This window comes from Balaenoptera ricei, chromosome 11 (assembly GCF_028023285.1).
Source record: "Balaenoptera ricei isolate mBalRic1 chromosome 11, mBalRic1.hap2, whole genome shotgun sequence".
Lineage (NCBI taxonomy): Eukaryota > Metazoa > Chordata > Mammalia > Artiodactyla > Balaenopteridae > Balaenoptera > Balaenoptera ricei.
Window position 1 is genome coordinate 21798716 of NC_082649.1, and position 17393 is coordinate 21816108.

The 17393-nt window shown below is 40.9% G+C and overlaps 3 non-coding genes across 3 annotated transcripts; 2 read left to right on the forward strand and 1 right to left on the reverse strand.

Moving 5' to 3' along the window:
- Positions 1-716: 716 nt before the first annotated feature.
- TRNAR-ACG (transfer RNA arginine (anticodon ACG)) lies at positions 717-789 on the reverse strand. Its single transcript has one exon. It is a non-coding gene; the product is annotated as a tRNA-Arg (tRNA).
- Positions 790-10348: 9559 nt separating this feature from the next.
- On the forward strand, positions 10349-10442 carry TRNAI-UAU (transfer RNA isoleucine (anticodon UAU)). The gene is made up of 2 exons: positions 10349-10386; positions 10407-10442. It is a non-coding gene; the product is annotated as a tRNA-Ile (tRNA).
- Positions 10443-16556: 6114 nt separating this feature from the next.
- TRNAS-GCU (transfer RNA serine (anticodon GCU)) lies at positions 16557-16638 on the forward strand. The gene has a single exon. It is a non-coding gene; the product is annotated as a tRNA-Ser (tRNA).
- Positions 16639-17393: the final 755 nt, after the last annotated feature.

The window sequence follows — 17393 nt, forward strand, 5'->3', positions numbered from 1 at the left end:
GAGGGCAGAGACCGCAGGGACTCCTCACCTTTGAGCCGTGAAGCTTGGGCTGCGCTTGATGCACGCGATGCGCGGCGTTGGATTGATGTTCTGCAGATACCTGCGGGGCAGGTAAACTTGCTGCTAGCTCTTCCCAGCAGATCCCAAACCCATCTCAGTCACTTCATAGACACAAGATCCACATCGTTCTCGTTTACTGTGTGAAGGTCTCATCGCTTACGAGCTGCTTCTCCTCACTCGTGGTTCCTTTAACACCCGACTGCTGATTCCCTCCCTAGTTACGTTTCTCTCCTTTGTTGTTTATGACATCGCTGTAGTTTGTTTCGGTGTGGACTTGGACAGCTGAACACTGGAGAAAATTTAGCAGGATTCGTCGAGGATTCTATTGATACTAACTCTCAAGAGAGCACTGGGTTCTCATGAGGCAAGTGTCCTGAAAAGGGAGAGTTTTTCAGGCAACACGGCCGGGTACAGAAGACATTATTAGTCGATTTGCGCAAGATTCTTGTCCTATTCTTTTGTATATGTTTTCTAGTCCCGCCCCGCCCCGCCCCGCCCCGCCCCGCCCCATCTTCCCTCCATTCTTCTCGGTTGTGTGGTGATTGAACAAGAATAACAACACAGGTTTTATAAGGACCTCCTCATAATAAAACAGCCTTAAGTGGTTTGTAAATAACACAGCATGTAGCTTCCCCGAAAACATAGAACGATAGCCTCGAGCCAGCCAGGAGTCGAACCTGGAGTCTTCTGATCCGTAGTCAGACGCGTTATCCATTGCGCCACTGGCCCTGCTACTGCAAGCACATTTTAAACTATTATTAATTAGCCTTTAAGAGGTTTTCGCATTTTCATACCATCGAATTTCTGGATGTGGCTGATGTGCACTGTCCCTCTTCTGATCTGTCTGCCCTCTTCTCTGCCAGATGATGGAATATAAAGATTCGCGGTCTACTTTGAAGCCTCATTATAGCAATAACCTGCCAGCCTCAGGTCCTTGACCTCGTGGTGAGGGACCTGGAAGTAGCAAATGATGGAGTTTTTAGGGCTTTGCTAATGAAGGAAGGAAACCAGGAAACAGGGACCAGAGTAAACAAACGGAATAGCGGAAATACTCGCAAACCTAATAGAGTTACTAATTCTTCCCCAGTTTGGATGGTGTTCTTTCCTGTACTCCTAGGCTACAGAACACCCCCCTCATTTTGGCAGTTATCACAGTGTTGTGAACAGCTGTTTCCTCAGCGGTCCTCCCCACTCAATTTTATATTCCTTAAGGGCAGCACGCTCGGTATCTACAAGGACTAACCTTACATTAAAAGTCTGCATGCGTGAATGAAGGGTTGAGTGAGAAAAATGCCAGTGAGCAACAGGAAAATAATTTATGGTACAGGTAGGCATCACGAGTCTGTGATTCCATGCTATCTCAACCCGGGTGTTTAATTGGAAGAGCAGTGGAGTGCCGTATACAGCAGCAGAATTCTAGTTTCCCGAATATAGGTTTGCGGCTCACAGTGGCTGTTTATGTGCTCAGGGGCTGAGGCTGGGCATGGGTCCATTAAGTCTAAAGCCAGCGACAATCAGACGGTAGGGCTGGGCTGGAGCTAGTGGCTGAGAAGTAGGCTTTCTAAGTGAAGAGAATGTCTAGTCTGCTGATATAAAAGAAAAAACTTAGTGAACCAAGTGCGCACCAGACTGATATATTTAATACCACTTAGTGGTTGGCTTCGAGTTTTTCATGATGCCAGTCATCAGGAAGACTTACAACACAATGCTTATAAAACTATAAGACATCTAGCCCAAAGATCCCTCCCCAGTCAAGGAAACTTTCGGTAATAGCTCTACAATAATTCAAACAACAGCATTCAATTGGCTTAAACAAACTGGATTTATTATCGCACATAACAAGTCTGGAAGGTAGAGAGGCTACGTGCCTCGTTAACTCGGTGGCTCCATGATGTTATCAGGACCAAGATTTTTTGAATCTTTGTGTTCTGTCGTTCTCAATATATGGATCTCATACTCCAGCTGGTTTCCTTGCAGTACCTCAAACTCTCACAATATCAAGGTAAAGTCCAGAAAAGAAACCAGACTTCTTTACTGTATCTCTTGTTGAGAACAATTTCTCTGATATGCTTCCCAGTGGATTTCCCCCACATTGGCTAAATTTGTATCATATATTCTCACCTAATCCAAGTACTGCCAAGAATGTGACCACTGTGATTAATTAGATCAATCATAATTCTGCCTCAGGAGCTGAGAATTGGGCCCACCTCCTGAAAACCAAGGCAGTATAGAGAAGGTTATGTGAATAAAATCATGTTTCTGTTGGAAAGGAGGAATGGGGGCGCTGGTGTTGGTGACTGGTGGTGGAATAGGCAAGCAGTATTAGCTGTTATACCCTACACCATCCCCATATTTGGAATAAAATGAAATACTTTTTAAAAGCATTTTTAAGAGCTCCATTCCTTACATTATTAATTCACATTAGACATAGATAAATTTCGAGATCTAACCATCATAAAAGGCATTTGATACACAGCTTGTATTCAGTATTTGTATTCAGAACAAGTACATTAATTGTACATGATGACATATTGACTTATAAATCAGAATTGTGTTAAGTTTGGCTATTAATAATGCCATACATCACCGATCTTCATGACTGCATAGTAAAATGACACTACAGTTTCTGAATTTGAACTGTCAGAGGCTAACACATGTATAATAGTGTAGAGGTCTGAAGCTCAACCTTAAATAGTTCCAGAACAGGGCAGGAATCTTAAATTCCTAACTCTGGAGATCAGTAGTTTATGCTACCTAAACTTGTCTGTAAAGTATATAACACTCACTGGTCCCAGGCTTATTTTTGCAGCTTTTTAAATAACAGTTGGCAGTTTAAATTTGTTTCTTCATCACAATCTGTTCATTTCCAGAATAAGCATAGTTTAACGTTTTCTGTCTTAATGTTTACTCTCTATTCTTATCACTGTTCACGTAGAAGAAACTTGATATGGAAAAAAAAGAGCAGACTTAGAGAGAGACTCTGCCTTTTACTGGAATATGTGAATTTGGACAAATCACTTTACTTTTTAGTCACCCCACTACCTTATATGCAAAATGGGATGATACTTAATTTGCAGGTTTGTGGTGAGATTAAATTACACAAAGCAGGTAAAGTCCTGGCAACTATTTAGGCTGTCAATAAAAAGTAGACGTCATTGATAGCAATGTCCAACTGCTTCCCAGTCTTCTAAAGCTTAATCTTGATAACTCAAAAAGCATATATTGAATATTCATTTACCGAGCAAAATGTGAAAACCTAAGGATTCATAGGTAAAGTTTAATCCAAATTCCTCAAAAAACTAACATCAAGTCAGAGAGACAAATCTAAATTCATAATTACAATACAACAGGAGAAATGCTACTCCAGAAATAAAGAAGAAAATGTGCCAGCAGCATGGAAGTACAGCAATTAGCTCTGGAGGGGAAGTCAGGGGAAGCTCTTCATGACATTGCATTTCAACTTAATCTTGAAGGAGAAACAAATTTGACTTTGTGAAGAAGGAAGAAATAAAGGGCCAGAGGTTTCAGTACCTGTATGACTAAAAGTTACAAAAGTTGCCTGGTATATTTGAGGAAAGCAGTGTCATGTGGTAGAACTACAGTTTTAATTGGCATGGAGAGGAGGAATAGGAAAAGTGGCTGGAAAGCCAGCTTGATGGGGCACACTAGGGGGTTCTAATATACTGGCAATATTATTTTTTTCTAGATATGGTGGTTCATTTCTTATCCTTCCAACTGTGCATATACATTTTAATACTTTTTGCATGTATGACATGCATGAGATGCAGCACAATAAAAAAGTTAAAACATTTCAAAAGATAGGTTGGTGCCAATTTATAAATAACTTTATTTATCAAGATAAGGAATTTATCCTGAAGGCAAGAAGAAGGCAAAATAGGTTTTTAAGGAGAAACTTCTCAGCTCTGTGTTTCAGGAAGATAGAGTTGAGCAGCATTTGTAGAGGTAGACCGCAGTCTGGGCAGGGATAACAAAGGCCTGGTCCAGATGACTAGGTGTGAGGAGGGCTCAGAGAGGGGAACAAAGGTTTGGTTGAAGTGGAAAAGACAGGCTTTGGTGATTTATTGAAAGTGATGAGCAAGGGGTTATTAGGCGAGTGCTTGCATTTATGGATCAGGAAATTCCTTTAACCTTTAATGAATAGTAAAAAACATAGTTTCCTGAAGGAAATGAACTCCAATTCTCGTCTCCAAAGTCTCTCATGTAGCCCCGATTCTACCAGAACTTTCTTTGGGTCTATGAGCTACCCCCTTCATCTTTCCAATAAATTCACTTTTTGTCATTGTTGTATGAGGTACTTTGGATAAGGTTTTGTTACCTGCAACAAAAAGAGTCCTGAACAATACAGTAGTGAATAGATTCCACTCATAAAATTCCCAGGGAACAGAAAATTTTTATCAAAACTCAGGCTTCATAGGTGAAGAAAGAGTTTTGCTACTGTTAAAAAAAAACTACTGCCAGGAGACCCCCAATACCGGTGAAAGGGTCGGGAGGTAGGTGCCTAGAGAATTTTCAAGGTGAGGAGAAGTTTTTCCATTCCAAGTCTCCAAGGCCAAACACACTCAACCCTCCCCACACCCCAACTGTGTCTTCTCTCTTGTGAAAATCTAAGTTCCCGGAATCCTAATCCATATCTGAACAATGATTAGTAACAGGCCAACGTTTTCCAGTCTTACACAGTAATTAAACAAGAGTGTGTGTATAGTTGTGAAGTCTTGAATTACAAGCTAGACGTGATTTTTCTTCTCAAATTAACCTTCTCACCACCACCGAGGTTAGGCTAGCCATCTCTACCCGGTGTCCTTTCTGTGACTGTTATTGAGTTCCCATTGGCCACTGATATTTGCAAGGGTTTCACTTGGATTGGTTGCACTAAGACACACTGAAGCCAACAATGATGGGAGCTGAACAAGTAGTGAACTCCTGAGGAAAGAATGACGATGTTGAAGATGAAAATGACTACAACACTTGATATTTATTATGAAATTTACAGTTCTTAAATGGGCTTAACAAATGAGAGTATGGTCTAGGAACCTAAAGTGCAGATTACTCTGTCAATCCCATTCTTTACTCCACTCACCCTGTGCCTTTCTACAATCTATCTTACACTTTCTCTCTCAATCTCCAAGACATGGTTCTTACAGTATGTACAGGGGCAATGGATTCTATGTTTTCTATAAAGTCAAAATTCTAACATTGTAGAGTAGGAGCAGCTGCAATGAGCAAATGAGATATCATTGCACCAAATCCATGTCCAAAAATTAACAGTACTCAAGGGAAATATTTGAAACCCACAAATATAATTGTTCTGAATTCAGGACCTACCCCCCAAACTCACAGAGCCCCCAAAACACTCACCAGATAAGAAAAACAGTGTGGTGCTGAATGAAAGGACGAAAGAGGGGTAGAGAAAGGCGATTTTCGCGTCCTTGTAAAAGTTAGTTACTTTCAAAACATGCAGAGAGTGCAGCAGTAGTGCAAGGAACACACAGAGACCTGTTACTCAGAAAAAAAGGGGGTGGGGCAACAACCCATCTAGTTAGCTTAGTCTATGGCCTTCAGGTTAATTCCCAAGACCTTAAGTTGCCTTTTTAACTCCCCACACACTATTTCTTTCCTTTTGTTGTCATTGTATTACCTTTTTCCTTTACAGTCCCTGAACAGTTTTAAGAGGCTATGCCCAGTGGACAACCACCCCAGCCCAGAACCAGAATGATTGAAGGAATCCTCTTTCTTTCATCCCTTACCTACAATGAAGAAGGTGATTGTGAAGACAAAATACTGTTTCCGGGTATCAGGAAGGGAACGAGGGAAGGCCAGGAGTATAAAGCTCAGGAAGAAGGAGAGAAGGAGGGCGCTGATCATGAAAATTCGACCAAATATATAGCAGTCTGAATTGGGTAGGGAGAGGGGAGAAAGGCCAGGAGCTCCCTCTAGGGCCCCCCTTTTTCTGGGTCTGAATCCCCAGAATACTAAAGAAGCGGTGCAGAGACTTTAAGGTAGGAACCAATGACAACTGGTGGGAAGCTTAGGGATGGAGGGAGAAGTAAGGTGCAAAAAGATCCAGAATAGTGATTCTAGCTGGGCTGGTATCCCTAGAGAGGCCTGATCCCCTGGCTCATTCTGAAATGAGCCAATGTTACTGATGGGAATATAACTGCTTCCTTCAGGTGTACTGGGGCAGGAAAGGAGGCTGAAAATTCTGGGAAGGGACAGGGCTGGAGCAGAGCCCTCCCTTTCAAGGCCAGAACTTACTTGATTTTGATGGTAGAATCCAACATTTGATCTCACCACTGCATATTGCAAAGAGGGCGCTGAACAGGACTTGGGAATTGCTTGGGATTTCTATCCTCACCCAGGGAGAAAGGCTGAAGGCCCACCACAGAAGGGCAGAACCAGTGAAAGTACAGATGAGGATAAGAATGCGATATGGTTTAACTATCCCACATTTCACACAAAAGGGTGCTGACTGAAAAAAAAAAAAAAGGTGGGGGGTGGGTGGGGAGGAGGCACAGAGTTAGATTTCCTCAGTTTCTTTGGGATTTCTGTCCATTCTTAAACACCCATATAAGTCCAACCTCCTTGTCTTTTCTCATACTCAGCTTGCAGAGCTCTCCCTCCTCATCTCCTAACCAAATCCTCTCCAGGTCACAGACTGACCCTGTGTCCCTCACCAGCAAGAACTGAGATCTTTCTCCTTGATCTATACGTCTTCTCTGAACCACTTGTACACAACCGTCCACAGCCTTGTATTGTTACTATGCTTTTCCTGGGTGTCCGGGTATCCTGTCTCACCACCTACACTAGAAGTCCCTGGAAAACAACAGCCCAACTTGTTAATCTCCCACCACATTTAGCGTAGTGCTTTACATGTAACAGGATCTCAGTGAATATCTTTTAACAGAATGGAAAAAAAACATAGCATATACCAAATACATTCCCTAGTGATGTCAAGAGAAGTAACAATTTTCTGATGCTCTGCAGCCTCAACGTTCCCCTCCATCATCACTCCCCTCAAATCACAGCCCCCTTCCCATCTTCTCTCACTGTTAATGATCCCAGCTTACCTTTTCTCTTATTTCTTCTTTTAATATTTCTGTGTCAGCTTTCATCTTTTGATTATACTTTGTTTTCTACAGCACTTTTTAACACAGAGGCCCATCCTAGCCTTCTCTTCAAGAGTAGAACCTTGTGGTGCCTTCCTGTCTCCTCATTGGCAGAAACATTTAGTGACATCATAAGTATGTGAACTCTACATCCCAACAAAAATGTGAGATCCTATCCTGCTGGCCCTGTTTTTAAAAAAATATATCATCTTCCAACCCCCTCCACCCAGCAAGGCCTTTGTTTTCTTTGATACATGTGTGCCTCAAAAGTTATGGCTTGTGTCCTTAGTTCTAACTTCTAATACAGAATAAGCAAGAGTACTGTATTCTCGTACAAGACTAAATGACACTTGAGAGAGAAAATGGGATAATCAGGGAAATAACTGGGAAGATTTAAATGGAAATCCGTTTTGTGTTAAGGGTACAGTGGTTCATACTACACCCTTCAATTCCTTCACCAGAATGATATTAAGACACGTAATGCCTTTTGATCTCAACCTTTTGTCTAACACACTGCTTGGCAATGGTGGACATTCTGCATGTTTATTGATGAAGGAATTAGCAAATAAATGAATAAATGGAAGTGAGACAAAAAAGCAGAGGGTTGCTAGGAACCCCTGTTTAAAATTTTCTTAAATGTAAGCTCTGGGAATGCAGGGATCCTATTTGTCTCTTCTATTCACGTATGACTTCTGGCACAAGGCAGGTGCTAAATAAATATTTGTGGAATCGATGACTAATTCAGGAACAAAAGGATCATCCTTAGGACAGAGGGTTGGCATATCTGTCAGTTTCCCTCAACTGACTTTTTTTGTTGTATGTGCACTATATACCAACATATTCCTAGGATAAACTAGGATGTTAGAGTGTGCAATAGTAATACATTTTCAGCTTAGCACTATAGGTTTATGTGTCAATCAGTTAAACTATTAAAAGAGGATAGCATGATAACGCTATTGGCTGGGAAGAGAAGGACTATTTATGAAACCAGAGGTAACTCAACAAGGTAAAGACTGCTTTTGACAATCATGTGCACATGGAAACCGAGCCCTGAGACTTAGGAAGAGTAGATATTGCAAGACAATATCTTTAAGTCTCAAGGTTGGTGGGGTCCCCATTGAGAAGAGCACCATACTTTCTCCTGAGCTTTGAACTGACCCCAGAAAACAAAGTATGCAGGCAAATAGATTTCTGTTGATGTCAAAAAAGGAATAAAGGGAAACTATAAATATATTTAGCAAGCAAATTGTTTACTGTAAACAGTGGGTCACTTACTCTTTCCCTTATAGACAACTTCTCAGTCTACACATTAAAAAAATGAATTAATTAATTACTCCACGTTCACTTGAAGGCACACACTCCCTTAATATAAGATGACAGTTCCTTGTTTAAAATGACTTGGAAAAGGAATCAAGTAGGAGAAGCTAGAGACAGAGAACCTCGATTCAAATCCTAGTTTTGTCACTTACTTTTTGGCTAAGTCACTTCTCATAGTGAGAGATTGCTGCTAAATTTGCTGAATGTAATAGAAATATTGCACTCATATAAAGAAAAGAAAGTGAAATAAAAGAAAAAGAGTTCTTATCTCTAAGCATACAAACTGAAGAAGTTAGGGTGAAATGATATGTCTAGATTTTACTTTCACTCCCACCTCCAACCGCCTACCCCCAACACAAAAATAGTACTGGTAAGACAGAGGAAACAAGATTGGTAACATGTTAATGATCGTAAGATCGATTACATGGGAGTTCTTTATCTAATTACGCCAACTTCATTATGTTTGAAAATTTCCATAATAATATGTTTAGAAATATAAATTTGACATCTCTGTCACCTAAAAGGCTAGAAGCTAATTTCTTTTTCTTTTGTAAACGCTCTGCTCACATGACTGAAAGTGCTACCTGCTCTCTATTATATTCAATTATGCTCACTGATACATTTTTAAAATTCTATGACTTTTCTGGGTCTCTCAGATATAAACTCCACAAGAGATTGACTGTTTTGTTCATTTACACTTATCTTTTATTAAACACAGTAAGTGGTCAGAGAATATTGTTTATGTATTATTTCAATAAAAAAAAAAAAACTACCCCTGTAGGATTGCTATAGAACTAGACTGAGAAAATAAATGTAAAAGTATTTTTAAAAAAAGAAGCCCTGTATAAATTCTACTTCAAGCCATCATCATAATTATTATTGGAAATTTGAATCCTTTGCTCCATTTTTAAACATCATACCAAAATTTGACACTAAGCATTGCTCCATGGAGATTCCTATTATCTCATTAAGAAAATTAAGTAACTTAAAGAAGTGACTAGAAAGAAACTAAGTGTTTTAAAGAATCTCCTAGGACAGTATAAAAATTTATACACCAGGTAGTTTGTATTCTTGCCCAAATTTAAAATCTAGCAGCACACAGGCTGAATGGGCTATCGTTGCGCATATTTGAAACTATATGCTTGGATTCGGAATACTTGAAACTCAACTGGATCACAGCAGGCCGATGATACAAATGCGTTTTAGGTTCAAATACTGCTTTCTGAAGTTATCCAAATATTACATTTAAAAAACGTCAAAGACATTCAATAAGAGGTGTACCTTGGGGGTAGATTGTCTTCTAACTCGTGAAAGATTACCACCAAACTAAAGAGCACTAAGCAAATGTGCTCTGGAAGCCCACAGGAATTCTGGATGCTCACACACTCTGAGATAGCCTGCAACGGCTTCGTGGTCCTCCCACATTCACCCCCTTCCCAGGCTCAGAGAGCAAGCCTCCCTCCGACGCCCCGAGGAGAAGCATCCCGGAGAGAGACAAATGGAAAGGCTCCGGGACCCACGCAGCCGCAGAAGTCTCTCCCGCCCACTCTGCCCACTGAAAGTCCTCCTTCGAATGCTCGAGGAGGTCGGAGTCTCCCGAGTGTCTGCACTTTTCGCGGTCGTCTTGAAAGTATCCGCCCCCGTTTCCGCTAGCAGAGCACCCTCCGCGTCTTCAGGATTTGTGGCCAGGTGGCGTCTGCAGCTGACCACAGTCCGCCTTTGTGCGCAAGATGCAGTTGCGGGACTCCGGGAAGGATGGAGGTACTCGGACCTTTACTACCGGAGAAAAACTCTGAATATTCCTGCGTAGGCCATGTAATGGGTGACCGGAAAGGGAGAATATAGGAGCTCCAGTGGCGCAATCGGACAGCGCGCGGTACTTATATGGCAGTATGTGTGCGAGTGATGCCGAGGTTGTGAGTTCGATCCTCACCTGGAGCATTATTTTCCAATCGGAGATAGCATCCCTTGAAGAGACCCTTTCCCTTTGCTTTCCTGTCTACTACACCATCTTTGATGTGTTTGAATTTGTCCTATAGCATTTATTCTTACCGCTCCCTTAGCGCCAATTAGCGTCAAGCAATTACCGACTGAATGAATCTTTTGTGCTGCAGTGGGTTAGTTTCTCTAATTCTTTATCCCCACCTTGCCTTGCAAGCTGATCTCAAATAAAGAACATTTCCTGACCTCCCCCCCACCCCCCGGCTCACTTTGCTCTTTTTTTGTTTTTTTCATTAAAAAAAAATTTTTATTGGAGTATAGTTGCTTTACAACGTTGTGTTACTTTCAGCTGTACGGCAAAGTGAATCAGCTATACGTATACATATATCGCCTCTTTTTTAGATTTCCTTCCCATTTAGGTCACCACAGAGCATTGAATAGAGTTCCCTGTGCTATACAGTAGGTTATTATTTATCTATTTTATACATAGTAGTGTATATATGTCAATCCCAATCTCCCAATTCATCCCACCCCCTCCCCCTTGTATCCATCCATATCTTTGTTCTCTACATCTGTGTCTCTATTTCTGCTTTGCAAATAAGTTAATCTGTACCATTTTTCTAAATTCCACATTTAAGCAATATTATACGATATTTGTTTTTCTCTTTCTGACTTTAAGTTCAAGTTAAGTGGAGTTAATTGCTGGATCTAGACATAGTGGTCACAGAGGGTGGTGTGACTAAAATTACAATTGCTAGTAGTATTGTATACAATAACTCAGGGTGTGGCAATGAGAGTAATTGGCTAAGGAAGCATTCAGGACAGGATTACTGATAGAGAAAAGTCAGTGAGGAAGTAGGAGTTTGGAAGTGTGACTGCATAATTTAACCGATTATTAAAATCATCAGTTAAACATAGAAGTTCACATCAAGATAGTCACTTTGCTCTTATGACCATCATTCCTCAGGGATCCCCTGGTGCGTACTTAGAAATCGCTAAGTAATTTCCCAGAGGTGATAAGCATTGAACTCCATTAGAGGGAATCAAAAGTGGGAACTTGCATGGAGTTCCTGCTTGATTAAATCTCTGGTTTTGGGGGAAACTAAAATACTGTTTTCTGAAAAGAGAGTCACCTGTAGTATTTTTCCCATTTAATTTCACCCTGATGAACTAACAGCCATGCAGCTTTTATCAACTGAGAAACAAAACCTGGCATCCTCATATGATCCAACTGTCTGGGCCTGGAAAAGGATGAGTGATAATGAGGCCCAGAAACCAGAAATCTGTAGAACAACATTACAGGAAAAAGCATATTGTTGTGAGTGGGGTAGATAGGAAGTAGGTAGTGATTTTGACTTAAAAATATGCTCCCCCCTCCACAGTGATGCAAGGAGTCTGCCTGGTCATACATCTTATTACATGCCTCCTTACTTCACCCCAAGAGGGTGAATTGAGCTAAGTAATTTAGAGTACTTTTCCTAGCTGTAAATATTATCCCATACTTGAAAGCATGTATGTCCCACCCAGGACAAGTCACAGAAGGTGCATGGAATAAAGCTGGGTCCAGAGAACTCTCTCTTGAGGTCTGGATTCCTAAATATGTCCTGCATGTACCAGGACATTGTCCAGTCGCAGAGTCATCTCTTTGGGAAAGGTAGGGAGGTCCCATCCAGAAAAGCACCAGATAATAAAGTGGACACTTTATCACTTCATAGCTCCTGCTAAGCCACCAGAGTATCTTGGAAGCTGTCAAAGTATATATTTAGGCTATATGCAGTATTTTGTATCATACTAGACATTTTGTTTTATTTAATATGATTTTAATTCCTTAGATTTAAAAACTTAACCATTGCACCCATTGAAACATAAACTGAAGTACATTAAAAATTTCAAGGGTTTATTTGAGCAAGCACCCATTCAAATTAGGGAGTGCCAAACAAAAAGTGGTTAGGAGGCTCTGCAGGCAGAAGCTAGAGGGAAGACTTCTGTAGATATGTCAGAAGCAAAGCAAAGCAATTATTTGATTGGCTATAGCTTAAGACTGCTTTATGTGGGAAAGCCTAGCTGGCTCATTGTGATAAGCTGTTCTTAAATTTCATTTTCTCAGATTCCAGTTTTGGTTTGCTTACCTAATCCACCAAGGCATTTAGAGCCACCTCAGTCTAATGGTCTCCTTGTTTAATTACTTTAACAAAGTCCTACCAAATTGTGCTTTCCTTTTACAGAATAGTATAAAAACATACAGTAAACATACATTGTAAACTTAGTAAAATAAAATTGGGCTTTATAAAATTAGAAACTTACATGAAAAGAGTAAATATGGTGTCTTAGTTGGTTTGGGCTGCTATAACAGAAATACATAGACTGCGTGGCTTGTAAAAAAACTCAACATTTATTTCTCATAGTGCTGGAGGCTGGAAAGACCAAGATTAAGACACCAGCTGATCAGGTGTCTGGTGAGAGCCTTCTGGTTTTGCTGACTTCCTACATGGTGGAAGGGGCAAGCAAGCTCTCTGGGGCCTTAAAAGAATTTTTTTTATTGGGGTGTAGTTGATTTACAATGTTGTGTTAGTTTCTGCTGTACAGTGAAGTGAATCAGTTATACTCTGGGGCCTTGTAAATGAAGGCACAAATCCCATTCATGAAGGCTCTGCCCTCATTAGCTAATCATCTCCCAAAGGCCCCACCTCCTAATACCATCACCCTGACCATTAGGTTTTCAAAATATAAATTTTAGGGGGGCACAAATATTCAGACCGTAGCACATAGAAAACAAAGTAGTTCTACTAATATATATTTTCAAATGCTTTTTTTTTTGAGAAAAAAGAAAAATGTAGTCAGAGCATAATATAGTCAGAAAATAATGAAAATGAGATATCTTAAAGTTTATATGATTCTGTCAAGGCTCCACTTAGGTTTCAATTCTAATCCTTAAAACTTCTATAATTACAGAGAATAAAATAAATATATGCACCACGGCCTTCTTTTTTTCCTAAGTGTCATCACTTGCTCTAGATTTGTTCCCCACCACTGTGCCCTTGTCTTGGGTGTTGTAGAATGGTAAACAACCTCATAGAAAAAACATGAATGTTTTAACTACCTCCCTTTAACACATCCAATTATTCCTGGCTTTGAATCTGCCTCATAAGCCGCTGACGCAAAACTGCAGATGGAGAATGCGGGTATCGATCCCGCTACCCCTCGCATGCAAAGCGAGTGCTCTCCCATTTGAGCTAATTCCCCCTCGCCTGCGAGTTGACGTCATCGATGTCATCTCTATATCCATATGTCTTTCAGGCCCTCTAGGATCCGTTGGTAATTTTATGTCCACCAAGGCCAAACTGTACGGAATGGAGTTGAGACAACTCATAAGCAGCCTCGGGCAGGAATCCCCGACCACCGAGCAAAGGAGAGTGAAAAACAGCTAGACCTGGAAGGTCGCTCTAGGAAAGCTCTAGCTTCGCCCTATTTTAACTTCCTGGACCTCTCCGCAGAGGAAGAGGAAGCCCTGAGCAGGACCACCGACCCATCACTTAGCTCTCTCCAAATGCTCTGCGCTCTTCTTTTGTAATAAAAGGCGGGCTATCACTGAATAGAGAAGTTTAGAGACTTCTGCAGGTGTAAAGAAGAGCAAACCTCCAGCACAGCCTCACACTCCAGGCTTTTCCACATGTGACTTCTGAAAAAATATGAGCTACTCTCACACATTTTCCCCAAAGAAGGTATTTTGATTTTCCCCAAGTACATCGCTACCAAATATGGGATGCAGCCAGAGTGTGGGTGGAAGAGTGCAAGGGAGGCTGGTGAGAGAGGACAGAAGTCTATCGCCAGGGTGTAGGTCATCGATAGTTATTAAAGGGTTTTAATCAGGCTTATAGTATGCTCAGGGTGCCAGTTTACAGTCTTGATGTCTGGGTAGACAGTGGGCTGGAGCTGGCATGCTGATTACTTAACCAGGAGACCTCTGGCATCCACAGAGCATGGCCAGAGAGTGAGATAACTCAGTCAGGTATTTGAGAGTTAAGTCACCACGAGAATAGTTGGACTGGATGCCTAAAGAGGGAAGAGATGGATGAAGGCAATGAGGAGCAACTTTAGTCTTGATTTTAAAATGCGGGAGTGGAAGAGAGCGGCAGGGCAGATTATTAGGAAGGTAGTAGTCTTGAACTTGCAAGCTTATGTTCCTCAAGCCTTGCACTTTTGTAGAAATCTACTGAGAATAATTTTGCTTCTTGTTTTACGCATAGATCATCTCATTTTAAACAGTGAAATCTAGAAGCATTCCTACTTTGTAGACTTTTAATGGCAATAGAAAATAAATGGAAACACAGGTAATAGACAATAGCATCATAAACAAACAAACAAAAACTGTTGTTCTCTCCACAGCTGTTCCTGAAAATAGTGGCAGAATTGGCTGATTGAAAACTATTTATTCAACAAATTATACTGATAACTTCTAGAATTTTGAAGACGAATGAACACCCTCTTTATCTATTAAAGATTCTTATTGAACAGATGAAAGGAAACACAAAATAATATAATGCCTGAGATTAACCTTACAATAATATGGAAAACCAGTTTGGCAAAATGTTGATAATTGTTGAAGCATATGTGATGCGTACTTGGAGATACTTGACTCTTTCCTATTCTCTCAATAATTTCTTTTGGGACTTTGATTAGATATATGGTAGAACTTCTCTCCTAGCCTTCATTTTTCCTATTCCTCTTTCCTAATTTCCAACTACCTGTATCAGTGGATAGTATTTTACATAGTTCCCTCAAATCTAACTTCCAGTGTCCTAATTCTCCTTTCTGCTCTATCTAATCTGCCATCTAATAAATCTGTTTAAGTATATGTTTTCAGTGTTTTAATTTTCAAATTCCTCTTTAATAATTTCAAATACATGAGAGTTAGTGTATTACTGTCCCAATGATTCACCACCCCTTCCTGAAAGGCCTACTTTTGACAATTTTCCTGTTAATTATACTGTCCTTCCTTGTGAAAGGAATATAATTCTTTTACCCTTTGCTATCAGAATTGACAACAGGATGAATCATATGATTGCTTTGTACGCCTCCTTGCCTTTGCTCAGGTCCTTTCCTCAGTCTGGGACAACCTCATTCTTCACCACCGCTAGAAAACTTGCTCGTCAAGACTCATCTTCAATGTTACCTTCTTTTCCTGGGCACTTATGATCAATCTGATTAGTCAGAATTAGTTCCTATTCTTGTTCGTTCATCTGTCCGTTGTGTTCATTCTTATGAAACAACGAGATGGAGCTGAACACTCTTTTTTCCCCTCTTTCTTCCTTCGAATTATTTTCTCGCTAGTGTTGAGTTTCTTGACGTTTTCAGTACCAGAACGCTTGGAAAACCTAGTGAAAGTTGGACAAACTCTCCCTAGAAAACACACAGGTATCTGGGGGGGCGCGGGGGCCGTGGAGGAATCAGAATTCGTGGTTCCTCAGATGCGGATGACCCGGGAGGAGAGCCCCACGAAGTTAAAGATTCTTCTCTATGCAATTTCACCCGAAAGTATTGTAGAAGCGGCAATAACACGGAATAGAAATTGAGCCCTATTCAGATCCGTCGTCTAATTTTCCAGACTGTCTCATTAACCACGAATTAGGAGTCCACATTCGCCAGCTCCCCTGACAGCGACTCCAGTGGAACCGGCTCTGGGAAGCTCTGCCCCTGCGGACACCCGGCCGCGCTCTCGGCCCGCGGGTCCAGGCTCCCCTGACGAGGGACGGTGACAGCAAACTGGATCAGCCCAGGTTGGCCGCGTCACGCCCACCGCCTGCCAGGACTTGACGCTGAGGCGCCTCCTGCCGGGGACCAGGCAGCCCGAGAAAGGGGAGTGAAAGCCCAGGCAGATGTGTTTCTACCACGTCTCCACCAATTTTATGACTCCTGTGAAAGCTAAGCCCGTTTTTTGCCCCCGTCGCAGCTTTTCCATCCCAGTTCTTTGTCCATTCGTGTGGAAGCTAGCCACCTCCACGTCTCCCAGACGTGTCTAAGCCGTCTCCTAAGCGTCTTTCCCTCCGGGATAACTCCAGCGAGTTCCCGAGTATAAACTCTGAAGTAAAGCACGCCAAGACGGGAGTACATGTGGACGAGGTGGCCGAGTGGTTAAGGCGATGGACTGCTAATCCATTGTGCTCTGCACGCGTGGGTTCGAATCCCACCTTCGTCGAGCGTGTGCTTTTGGTGTGAAGAAGTGGGAGTGTTTTCGAAAGTTTCCTAGCATTTCCAGTTATGCTCTCTTTAAGTATTTGTTCAGTATTCTGAGTTTGGCCTAATGAGGTTTGCCCTCCTCTCCACTTTCTATGATCTCTGTCGTGTTTCCCGCCCCTCTGTAAGTGTGCATGCACTTGCATTTAAGGTGCTGACTTCTTAGAACAGGTTTTGCAGATTATTCTTCAGCTCTACCATAACATATTGTTCTCTTGATATTTAACAGACTTCTTGAAGGAGCTTTTGTTTTCAAGCAACTCGTATCTAGGAGAATTAATTGGTTAAGGGCTTTGAACTCTATGGATCTTTTTAACAATCGACCAATTTTGTTTCCATATTTTTTGTTTCTTTTTCCAATGCCTCCACTCATACTTGAGTAAGCCAGATTCTTCAGTACAAAGGACAATCTAGTTTCACAATGATTTTAGTATTTTATATTTACATAACAATAGAGTATAGGTTATGTATGTATAAATGTTTGAGGTCTATCCAATTAGGAGAATGACTGGAGGATTTTTTCCCTCCTCAAATTTCAATTACATTATCTTACATAGTTTTTCCAATTACATTATCTTCTCTTTTAAAATTATTATCTTAAAGATTATTTAGTAAAAATATTTTTCCAAACTCTTCCTTTTTGAAAAAAAAAAGTAAAAATATTTTATTTTGGCAATTTTAAAACATATTGAAAATTAGACATAATGTAAAAAGTAT